Genomic DNA, 10,444 nt, shown 5'->3' with positions numbered 1-10,444 from the left:
CAGGTTTGTTTGTTTGTTTTCTTTTTTTTGGAGAGGTTTTTGCTATAGGGCGCGTGCGCTCGCCAGAAAGACAGAGAGAGACAGAGAGATAGAAAGCGAGAAATCACCCCCTCAGGGGGGATGGCCACGTCGCAATCCCTTCTTCTCCATTCTTCTCTCGGGATCTTGGGCATGCATGCACAGGAGTCGGGCGTGAGTTTAAGCCACCAGGTCCGGGACTCGAACCACAGTCAACTACATGGGAGTCTAGTGACATAGCCATTATGCTAACTGCTGGTCCCAGCCAGCCTCAGTTTTATATGTCCACATGATGGGCCTCACAGGGCTCTTGGGTAAATTGAGAAAATCTGTTTAAAACAACTGACAGTGGCTGATATTGCTACCAACCTAACAAATACTATTTTTAAAGAGTATCTCTTTAATAGTGAACAACCTGGCACCAAAGGTCACCTGTAGTAGATGGTCAAGCCAGCAAAGACAGGGTTTTCTATTTTGAGCAGCTAAAAGTGCCCTAATGGCCACACGTGGCAGAATTAGCTGATCTAATCACACTCCTGGTTTGGACTCTGGAGTATATATGACCAAAATGCACCAGTGACCCACTCTCTGTTGCTTATGTTCCAGAGGAGGGAAACAAATTATAAGTAATTGTATGTATGCATTTATGAATTTACATATATGTGTATGCATGTATGTGTTTATGAATTTACATGTGTGAGTGTGTGTGTATAAATTCAGATACTAAAAGCTGCAGTGAAGAAGACAAAGCAAGGCAAGTGTTCTGGAAGAGCCGTGCTGCTGGAGGGGACTTCTGAGAAGATCCAGAGCAGGGGGAGCCTGCCACAGGACAGGTGACAAAAGCTCTTTCCAGACAGTGAAATACTCAAGACACAGCTGGAGGGACCAAGTCACTTCTGCCTATTGGGATTTTCTCAATTTCACAACTAGAAGTCCCAGCCTGCCTCCCCAGCTCCAGATCAGCCAGGAGGATTAGCTACCCCCGCAGAGTTGAAGCTATTTCAACCAGTAAAAAAAAACAATAGGACCCAAATAGGCAAATGGGTGGAAATTAAGAACACCTATTTCAAACAAAAGAAAATAATTATAATACATGAAAAATATTTGTATTCGGGGACCAGCAGTTAGTGTAATGGCTATGTCACTGGACTCCCATGTAGTCGACCGTGGTTCAAGTCCTGGACCTGGCGGCTTAAACTCATGCTGGGCGAGTGTGCGTGCATGCCCAAGATCCCAAGAGGAGAATGAAGGAGAAAGGATTGCGGCGTGGCCATCGCCCTGGGGGTTGATTTCTCACTTTCTGCCTCTCTGTCTCTGTCTTTCTGGCGAGCACACAAGCCCTATAGCAAAAACCTCTCCCTCCCCCCCCCAAAAAAAAAAAATATATATATATATTTGTATTCACTGTAACCCAAGAAGATTCAAGAGCTCTCAAAGCACAAAGGTATACTCATTATGTAAGCAAACACAGTGAGATGAAGTAAAATATTAACAGTGTTGCACAGCAGCCCATTTGCCATTTGTAGGCTGGTGGGCTTCAAACCTTGCTGCAGTGTTGCCAACATGCATAAAAACACAGAAAAAAACACAGCAGGTGGCATAGTGGTTAAGGCACTAAATCTCACATGGCTCACTCATGGTTCAAGTCCTGGACCCAGTGGCTTGAAAATCACTCCAGGCATAGTGTGCCCAAAAATTCTAAGAAGAGGTTGGAGGAGATTGAATTGCAGCATGGCCATTCCCTGGAGGGGTTATTTCTCACTCTCCTCCCCACTCCAGTAAGCACATATACCCTATAGCAAAACTCTAAACAAATTTTAAAATAATAAGAAAATAAACACAAGTAGACATAGTCACTCAGTGGTATCACCCAACACTGGAATGCATGCGTATAAGTGAAAATATGCATTGCAGCATTATCTATAGAAAAATTAGTATAATCAAAAGGTTGAAACATAGGAGAATGGTTAATAAATCCTAATATAACTCGACAGGGTAGGTAATCATTAAATAAAGCTATGGGCTAGCTGATGGCCTTGCAGTTGAGGTGCTGGACTGCCATATGGGGTTTGGTCCCAGACCCAGCAGCTTGAGAATCAAGTTGGGTGTGTGCCCAAAATCCTGAGAGAAGAATGGAGGAGAGAGGACTACAGTGTGGCCATCCCCTCTAGGGGTGAATTCTTATTTTGTCTCTGTCTCTCCAGTAAGTGCATGTGCCACATAGCAAACATCTCTCAAAAAAAGTAAGAAGGTTATAAAAATATTTAAAATGTTTAAAACAGAGTTAAAAATGGGAAGTTGTGTATATTCCGCTACTGAAAGTTCATGAAAAATTCATCTGCATATAAACTAGTACAAAATCAAAACCAGAGAGTTTACAGTTATTGGGTTTTCCTTCCCTTACCTCCTTCCTTCTGGATGTTTCCATAAAGTACTCTGTTTTTAGATTTTAAACAACAGGTCTGAAGGTGGTTTAAGGTCACTGGTCTGAAGAAGGGGTTGGGGGCCGAGCATGCTCTGTCCAGTTCTTCCCCACGTGGCCAGACACCAGCCTGGCCTCTGCTTTCAGGCTCAGCCCTGCCCGCCTGCCCTGCTGCTCAGGGGTCTCAGGTCCCTGCTTGTCCCACACAAGCTGATTTTTACTTGGCTCAGTCCTGATGCCAGTGCCATGGTCCTCAGGGCCCCCCAAGCCTGTAGGTTACTCGGCTGCCCATTCCCTGGTAGGTTTTTCCTCCAACCCCACATTTGTAACTGAGACCCTGTATCAACTCCCCTCTGTGGAACTGCCTGGATAGATCCTGGAGTTGGGAGATGGTGGGGGCCAAGGTCTCCTCACATTTTTGTGAGGTGGTTTTGAAGCAGGCGAGACGCCATCTTGGAGAAGCGACTCCATCTTGGAGGAGCATCTCCATAATAAACTGTTAAATTCCTATGACTAATAACTCAGGGCTGATAGCTGTCTAAGGTTCCTGCCCTCCAGCAAGCTTACTGCCCCTCCCTGAAACTACAGGGTAACCTGAAAACCTTGGGCGTTAGTACCTTGAATAGATTAGTACCTTAAATGGATTAGATTTCCTACTTCTCTGACTCCTCCCTTTGATGCTGTGTAGGGCGGGATCTGAGCCCAATCCCCACTCTGAGACCACCCGTTCCTCAATTCCCCCATAAAAGACCATGTCCAACCCCCAGTTGGGGCTGGAGATTTTGAGTGTTAACTCCTCCATGCCCACTGATATAATAAACAGTTCTAATCTCTCTGAGTGCTGCTTTCCATTCCTTGGCGTCTGGTTTTTCTGCAACAGTTTGGTAACTTGATCCTTCAGTTGTTTTGATTACTCAAAATGATTTATCAATACCTAAATTATTGGGGTCAGATGGTGGTGTAGTGGTAACATAGCTGGGTCTACATGGGAAGGTCCCTGGTTTGGGTCCAACGCCTCCTTGAATAAGCAGGGGACACCGAGTGCCCGTGATGCAGGTTGGGTGTGGGCAGATGACAGTGTGAGGACCCTGCTGGGGCAGCTGTCTCTCTCTCATGGAAGAAATAAAGTTTAAAAAAAAAAAAAAAAAAAGCAAAAGTAATTAAAATATTGTCTCCATGGAGTTCAAGCATTTTTTTGGACTTAACTATAAATTTTCTATTATTTTGCAATTTGAATGTTCTGAATCAGTTGTATTTTTTTTAACATTTGAGATAAAAAGAAACAATCATTTTTCCTCAGCCCAAATACCATTTCTTTCTTGTGTAGTGAATTTTTCCCTCTAGAGGAAACAGCGTTAATAGCAGCTTCGGAAGGTTATCACAGGACTGTGCACCAGGACGTAGGTCAATAGGAGGATTGGCAGATTGATGCTTCCATCCTGGATTGACCAAATTATGCAAGATTCAGTGAGCTGGGAAAGTGGGTAATTAAGATAAACCAGCGACAAATGGAGATTTTCAGTGCAAGAAGAGAAGAGATTGCTATGGGTAGAGAGCAGCCAGTCTGAGAAAACATGGTGTGACCTTTAGAGGCATTCAGAAATACTCTTCCTGAGCTACTCTAGCAATGGCTATTGAGAAGCACTTACATACGAAAGCGCTATCTGCCCGTTGTTATGGGTTATTTACCTGTTGTTGTTGATACTGATACAGCTGGGCAGTATGAGACCAAAGGAAGCTACATGTGTTTATCAGATTCTCCCCCAAAAAGATCAGAGAAATTACATGGCACCAGTCGTTGTCACATCTTCAGATGATTTACACCCAAAAACAACTGGTTTTGCATTCCATTTTCTCTTACCCCATTTTCTGCCCTTTAAAAGCATAAGCCTGGGGCTGGTTCCAGGTCACAACTTCTCCATCAGAAACGTTGGGCTCACCCGATCCTCGCTTTTCTATACTTGTGTGTCTTTGTGTGTTTGTTATTGCATTTATTTCTAATCCACGGCCTTCCCCACTGAGAAAAATGTGTTCAGCAGAGCAGGTCCAGACAAGTGGCACCCGATGGGGCCGGCCCTGCAACCTAGTGGCTAAAAGAGCTGAGTCCCACGTGGCCAACTGTAGTTCAAACCCTACCCCTAGTAGCTGAAAAACACCCCAGGTGCTTGAGTACGTATGCCTGAAATCCCTACAGGGATGGAGAACTGAGGAAGTCTGGCATGCCTATGCCCCATTCGAGGATTGCTACGGACTGAATGTGTCCCCTCAAGTTCAAATGTTGAGGTGCTCACCTCCAACGTGTCTGTGTTAGAAAATGGGCCTTTGGGAAGTAATGAATGATTAGATCTCTGAGATTAGAGACCCCAGAGAGCTGCCTTTTCTGCCATGTGAAGTAACCATATGTGAACGAGGAGTGCATCTTCACCAGGTAAGAATTGCCCATACCCTGACCTTGGACTTCCTGCCTCCAGGACTGTGAGAAATAAATGTTTACTGTTTATAAGTCACCCAGTCAGTGACATGCTGTTAAGACCATCCAAACAGACAAAGATATAAAGGTTTAAAAAGTAAAAACTGTATAATGCTAAATTTGGGTTGGAAATTTTAGCGCAATTTTTTTTTTCTCTATTTGGCCAATGAAAGAGACAATAATGAACCTGTAATAACAGCCTCAACACTCAGGCTTCGACTGTCAGATATGATCCTCAGGAAAGGCAGGGGGCTTCTGGGACAGGATGTACAAGATGAACCCAAGGCACCTTGCTGTCCTGGAGATCAGAGAAACTGGCAGAGACTGTAAGACTAATAAGAGCACAGGCAACTGCACGAGGGGTCCCACACCAACAATGGGTGGAAGAGGATAATTAGGTGAAAGAAGATATACCTTAGTAATGGAAACACATCAGATCTAATCTAAACCTCCTAACATCTGTTAGCCTATAAAAGCAAAAAAACAAAGTAAAACTAAAACAAAAACCCATTTTTCACCATTGGAGGTGACCCAAACTCCAAATTCTTCTCCTGGAACTCAGCAGTTAAAGGAAAATTTATGAGGACCATCAGTTGGCATAATGGCTATGTCACTGGACTCCTATGTAGTCGACTGCGGTTCGAATTCTGGACCCAGTGGTTTAAATTCACACTGGGCGCGTGTACAAATGTGTGTGCCCAAGATCCTGAGAGGAGAATGGAGGAGAAGGGATTGCAGAGTGACCATCTCCCCCGGGGGGGGGGTTTGGGGGGGAGTTCTCACTCCCTGTCTCTCTGTCTCTCTCTGTCTTTCTGGCGAGCACATGCACCCTAGAGCAAAAACCTCTCAAAACAAACATAAAAGGAACAAAAAAATTAAAATGTTACCAATCTGCAACATTTAAAGAAATAACTGATGTGGGCAACCTCCTCAACATATAAACTGCGCAGTGAGTGTTTGCTGAGAAGCTCTGTTTATAGGATCAGGTTGCCACTAATTAATCTTAGGACTGCTGATGGGATCAGGTTGTCGCTAATTAATCTTAGAATCTCTAGGGTTCATCTGGAATGACCAGGTTTCTGTGCCTCCTGATGTGAGACAAGGTGGAGTATATTACACCACCTGGCAAACAGCCCTGCCCCTCTCCCAGAGTTACACCTGATTCTGCCAAGTCTTTACAGGTGTCTTCAGTTTAGAGCATTCAGGAGAGAGACGCTGGCCAACCAACACTAGAAAGGAGCTGCTGTCTTAGCTAGGCCACAATAACACCGTTTCACATGGCCTTAGACCTCAATGACTTAAAATATATTTGAAAAAAAGTTTTTTCTTTACTCATGATAAGGCATGATAGAGATAGCGAGAAAGAAACAGAGGGAGTACCTTCCATGGGCCTGGACACACTGCAATCCCTTTCCTCCAGCTGGTCAGATCCTGGGCCCTCTTGCATGCTGTCAGCATGTTTCAGTCAGCTGGACTGGGTATTCAAACCTTCGTCACCATGTGGAATCCAGCTTCACTCGAGCAGTGCAATACAACTCTGCACCACAGAGCCAGCCCCAAATAATCATTTATTCTCCTACACACAGAAGAGAAATGGGCCCAGGCACACCTGTGAGTGTCTCAGCTGTGCCCAGTTGAGGCTGACAGAGCAGTGGCCATCCAGGGCAGCTCCCAGAGAGAGTGTAGGAACACACCTCTGCCCATGTGGGCCACTCATGTTAGGCGAGACCAGCAGTTGGCGTAATGGCTATGTCGCTGGACTCCCGTGTAGTTGACTGCAGTTTGAGACCCAGACCCGGTGGCTTAAACTCACGCTATTCCCCTTGGGGGATGATTTCTTGCTTTCTATGTCTCTGTCACTCTCCGTCTTTCTGGCGAGCACACGTGCCCTATAGCAAAAACCTCTCCAAAAAAAGCCCAAAAACCCAAGACCAAAAAAAAAACCCCACCACATTGGGGCGGAAATGTACTGGGGGGGGGGGTTTGGGGGGGAGTTCTCACTCCCTGTCTCTCTGTCTCTCTCTGTCTTTCTGGCGAGCACATGCACCCTAGAGCAAAAACCTCTCAAAACAAACATAAAAGGAACAAAAAAATTAAAATGTTACCAATCTGCAACATTTAAAGAAATAACTGATGTGGGCAACCTCCTCAACATATAAACTGCGCAGTGAGTGTTTGCTGAGAAGCTCTGTTTATAGGATCAGGTTGCCACTAATTAATCTTAGGACTGCTGATGGGATCAGGTTGTCGCTAATTAATCTTAGAATCTCTAGGGTTCATCTGGAATGACCAGGTTTCTGTGCCTCCTGATGTGAGACAAGGTGGAGTATATTACACCACCTGGCAAACAGCCCTGCCCCTCTCCCAGAGTTACACCTGATTCTGCCAAGTCTTTACAGGTGTCTTCAGTTTAGAGCATTCAGGAGAGAGACGCTGGCCAACCAACACTAGAAAGGAGCTGCTGTCTTAGCTAGGCCACAATAACACCGTTTCACATGGCCTTAGACCTCAATGACTTAAAATATATTTGAAAAAAAGTTTTTTCTTTACTCATGATAAGGCATGATAGAGATAGCGAGAAAGAAACAGAGGGAGTACCTTCCATGGGCCTGGACACACTGCAATCCCTTTCCTCCAGCTGGTCAGATCCTGGGCCCTCTTGCATGCTGTCAGCATGTTTCAGTCAGCTGGACTGGGTATTCAAACCTTCGTCACCATGTGGAATCCAGCTTCACTCGAGCAGTGCAATACAACTCTGCACCACAGAGCCAGCCCCAAATAATCATTTATTCTCCTACACACAGAAGAGAAATGGGCCCAGGCACACCTGTGAGTGTCTCAGCTGTGCCCAGTTGAGGCTGACAGAGCAGTGGCCATCCAGGGCAGCTCCCAGAGAGAGTGTAGGAACACACCTCTGCCCATGTGGGCCACTCATGTTAGGCGAGACCAGCAGTTGGCGTAATGGCTATGTCGCTGGACTCCCGTGTAGTTGACTGCAGTTTGAGACCCAGACCCGGTGGCTTAAACTCACGCTATTCCCCTTGGGGGATGATTTCTTGCTTTCTATGTCTCTGTCACTCTCCGTCTTTCTGGCGAGCACACGTGCCCTATAGCAAAAACCTCTCCAAAAAAAGCCCAAAAACCCAAGACCAAAAAAAAAACCCCACCACATTGGGGCGGAAATGTACTTCTCTCCTCCCCCCGAGAGAGGAAAAAAGACAGTTTGCTAAGAAATATCCAACATACCTTAGATAGATTGAAAAGGTGGGCCATTTCTCAGGGCAACTGGCCAATTTCTTCAAGTTGATAAGAGAAAATCGTGGAGCAGAGGAAAGGCAGCTCAAGGTGGAAAGAGACTTCATAGACTCAGCAGCAAGATAGGGCATGCGATCCTTGGCTGGATCTCGAACTGAACACACAAAGTGTAAGAAGATAACTCTGAGACAGAATGGTATTTATAAGGACTGGGCATTCCAACATGCCAGGAACCAAACTCCTTTCTCGGTGACTTTTTCAAAATCACAAGGAAGGCACTATTTGCAACTTTCTCTGGCCTGGTTGGGAATTACTGAAGGGCATGGCTGCAGGGGAAGGTAGCTGGGAGGTAGAGAAATGGGTTAGGGAAGCCCAAAACTGTGCTCCAGGACCCTGGCTGGCCTCCTGGTTTCCCCATGACCTCTGTTTTCCCTCGGCACCTGGGACTCTCCTGGCATCTCTAGGGAGCCCCCTGCATGAGAGTAAGGAGGGCACAGGATCTGCTGGGTGCTGTAGGAGCCGGGGGCCATGCTGAAGCCGATGGAGGGAGCAGCAGAGACTGATAGTGCCACCTACTCACCCCTTGCAGGCTGGGCCCCTATCAGACCTCTAGGATCTCCATGTTGAGGCCACCTGCTGCTCAAGGCAAGTGAATTAGCCAGGGCTTTGCCTCTTCCACCACCTCCAAGCATGCTCTAGCTAGTCTTGTTGGCTCACCTGTGTGCAGAGATAGGTTACAGATGAGGAGTGCTAGAGAGAGGAAAGAAGACCATGCGTGAATGGGGTTGGTGGCAGCCAGGCTCTGAGACCAGCCACTGAAGGTCAAGACCAAGAAGAGATATAGATAATGTGAAATGGCTTCAGCACTGTCTAGGTTCTTGGTGTTTCAAAGAATTGAACAAAAAAACGCCAAAAGGAAGTAAAAGTACACTCCCAAGAGGGAGGAACAGGCCTAAACAGAAGAGAAAGAGTGACTCAAGGGTCCCAGCAGTTCCTTTTCATGGGGGATATAGTTCCTTAACTGGGATCAGTTGGTTGCTCATTGGCTAGGCCCCTGATAGCTTTTATCCCATTGGCTATATCAAATGTGGTTGGGCCCACTGATTTATCTCACTGGCTATATCAAATGTGGCTTAATCAGTCAGACATTCCCCACTGGAAATCTCCTGCTTATATTAGAGCAGCCCTGATTGGTTTTTCTATCTAGCCACATAAGTTCCAGCCTACTTACCCACTTCCGTTCTCTAGCTTTCTTCCTGTCTTAATAAGACTGCAGATATGGCTAGACAGGTGTGCAACAGACAGGAGCCTCCAAGAGAGGCTGTCAGTGTAAAACACACCAGATCCCAAGACTCTGTACCAAGGAAGACCATGAAAGAGCTCATGAAAAATTTTTATATTGTGGGCCAGCAGGTGGCATTGTGGTTAAGGCACTGGATCCCACATGATGAACTCCAAGACCAAGCACTGGCCTGGTACAAACACACAGGAAGTGGTGGAGTCAGGCAGAAGATACCTGGGAAAGGGAAGAGGACGACTGTGGGATCAGAGGTGTCTGTACTAAGAACAGGTTGGAGCTGCCCCGGCCTGTGCAGATAAGAGTGGTCCACTCCTGGATGGAGGGAGTGGTCAGAGGTGAAGGAGGGATCAGCAAGCACTAGACTAACCTAGAACCTTCTAGAACATACTAAGAACTCTGGGTTTGTTCTAAGATGTATAGATGCTCCCAAAGGAGAGACATGATGCAGTTATTCGTATTCTAAAGACATCAACCCCTTTGCCTGCTACAGACCCAGGGTGTAAAGCAGGAGCTGATGAGAGGTAAGGTTGCTGGGGCCAGGGTGGTGGCAGGTGGGGCCAATGAGAAGGGACAGAAAGACATTCAGAAAATGAACACAGCTCCATGCTGGTGCATGCCAAGGTAGGGAGGACCTGCCAGACTTCAGACGGCCAGAGAGTGTGGGTGCGTGTGTGTGGCTTGTGATTTGGGAGGGTGTTCTTCAGATGGACAGAGCCCATCTGTCATCCTTGAATTTCAGAAAATTGCTTTTTCCTCCAGGCCAAGTGATTCATTGTAGGAAGCAGAATAGGAATTGCATGTAGCGTCAGTGTTTAAAATATCCCAGTATTAAGGATGGATTTTTTTTAATGAATGGCACTGTCCCTCAGAAATGGCAGAGTAAATATCACCCACACAGCTCCTGGCTGCAGAAGGACAAGTCCGCCTCAGCAGGTAGCGGTGCTTTTATATCTCAGGAAGAAGCGCCCCAAGTTGGCAA

At 46.2% G+C, this 10,444-nt stretch overlaps 1 long non-coding RNA gene across 1 annotated transcript; it reads right to left on the bottom strand.

Moving 5' to 3' along the window:
- Positions 1–7,658: 7,658 nt before the first annotated feature.
- LOC102493717 (uncharacterized) lies at positions 7,659–8,794 on the bottom strand. The gene is made up of 3 exons (XR_333454.1): positions 8,746–8,794; positions 8,157–8,319; positions 7,659–7,704 (listed from the first exon to the last, which is right to left on the bottom strand). It is a non-coding gene; the product is annotated as an uncharacterized LOC102493717 (long non-coding RNA).
- Positions 8,795–10,444: the final 1,650 nt, after the last annotated feature.

This window comes from Tupaia chinensis, unplaced genomic scaffold (genome assembly GCF_000334495.1).
Source record: "Tupaia chinensis unplaced genomic scaffold, TupChi_1.0 Scaffold000052_1, whole genome shotgun sequence".
Classification (NCBI taxonomy): domain Eukaryota; kingdom Metazoa; phylum Chordata; class Mammalia; order Scandentia; family Tupaiidae; genus Tupaia; species Tupaia belangeri.
Note: the sequence above shows the minus strand (reverse complement) of the source record. Positions and strands in the feature narration are given on the sequence as shown.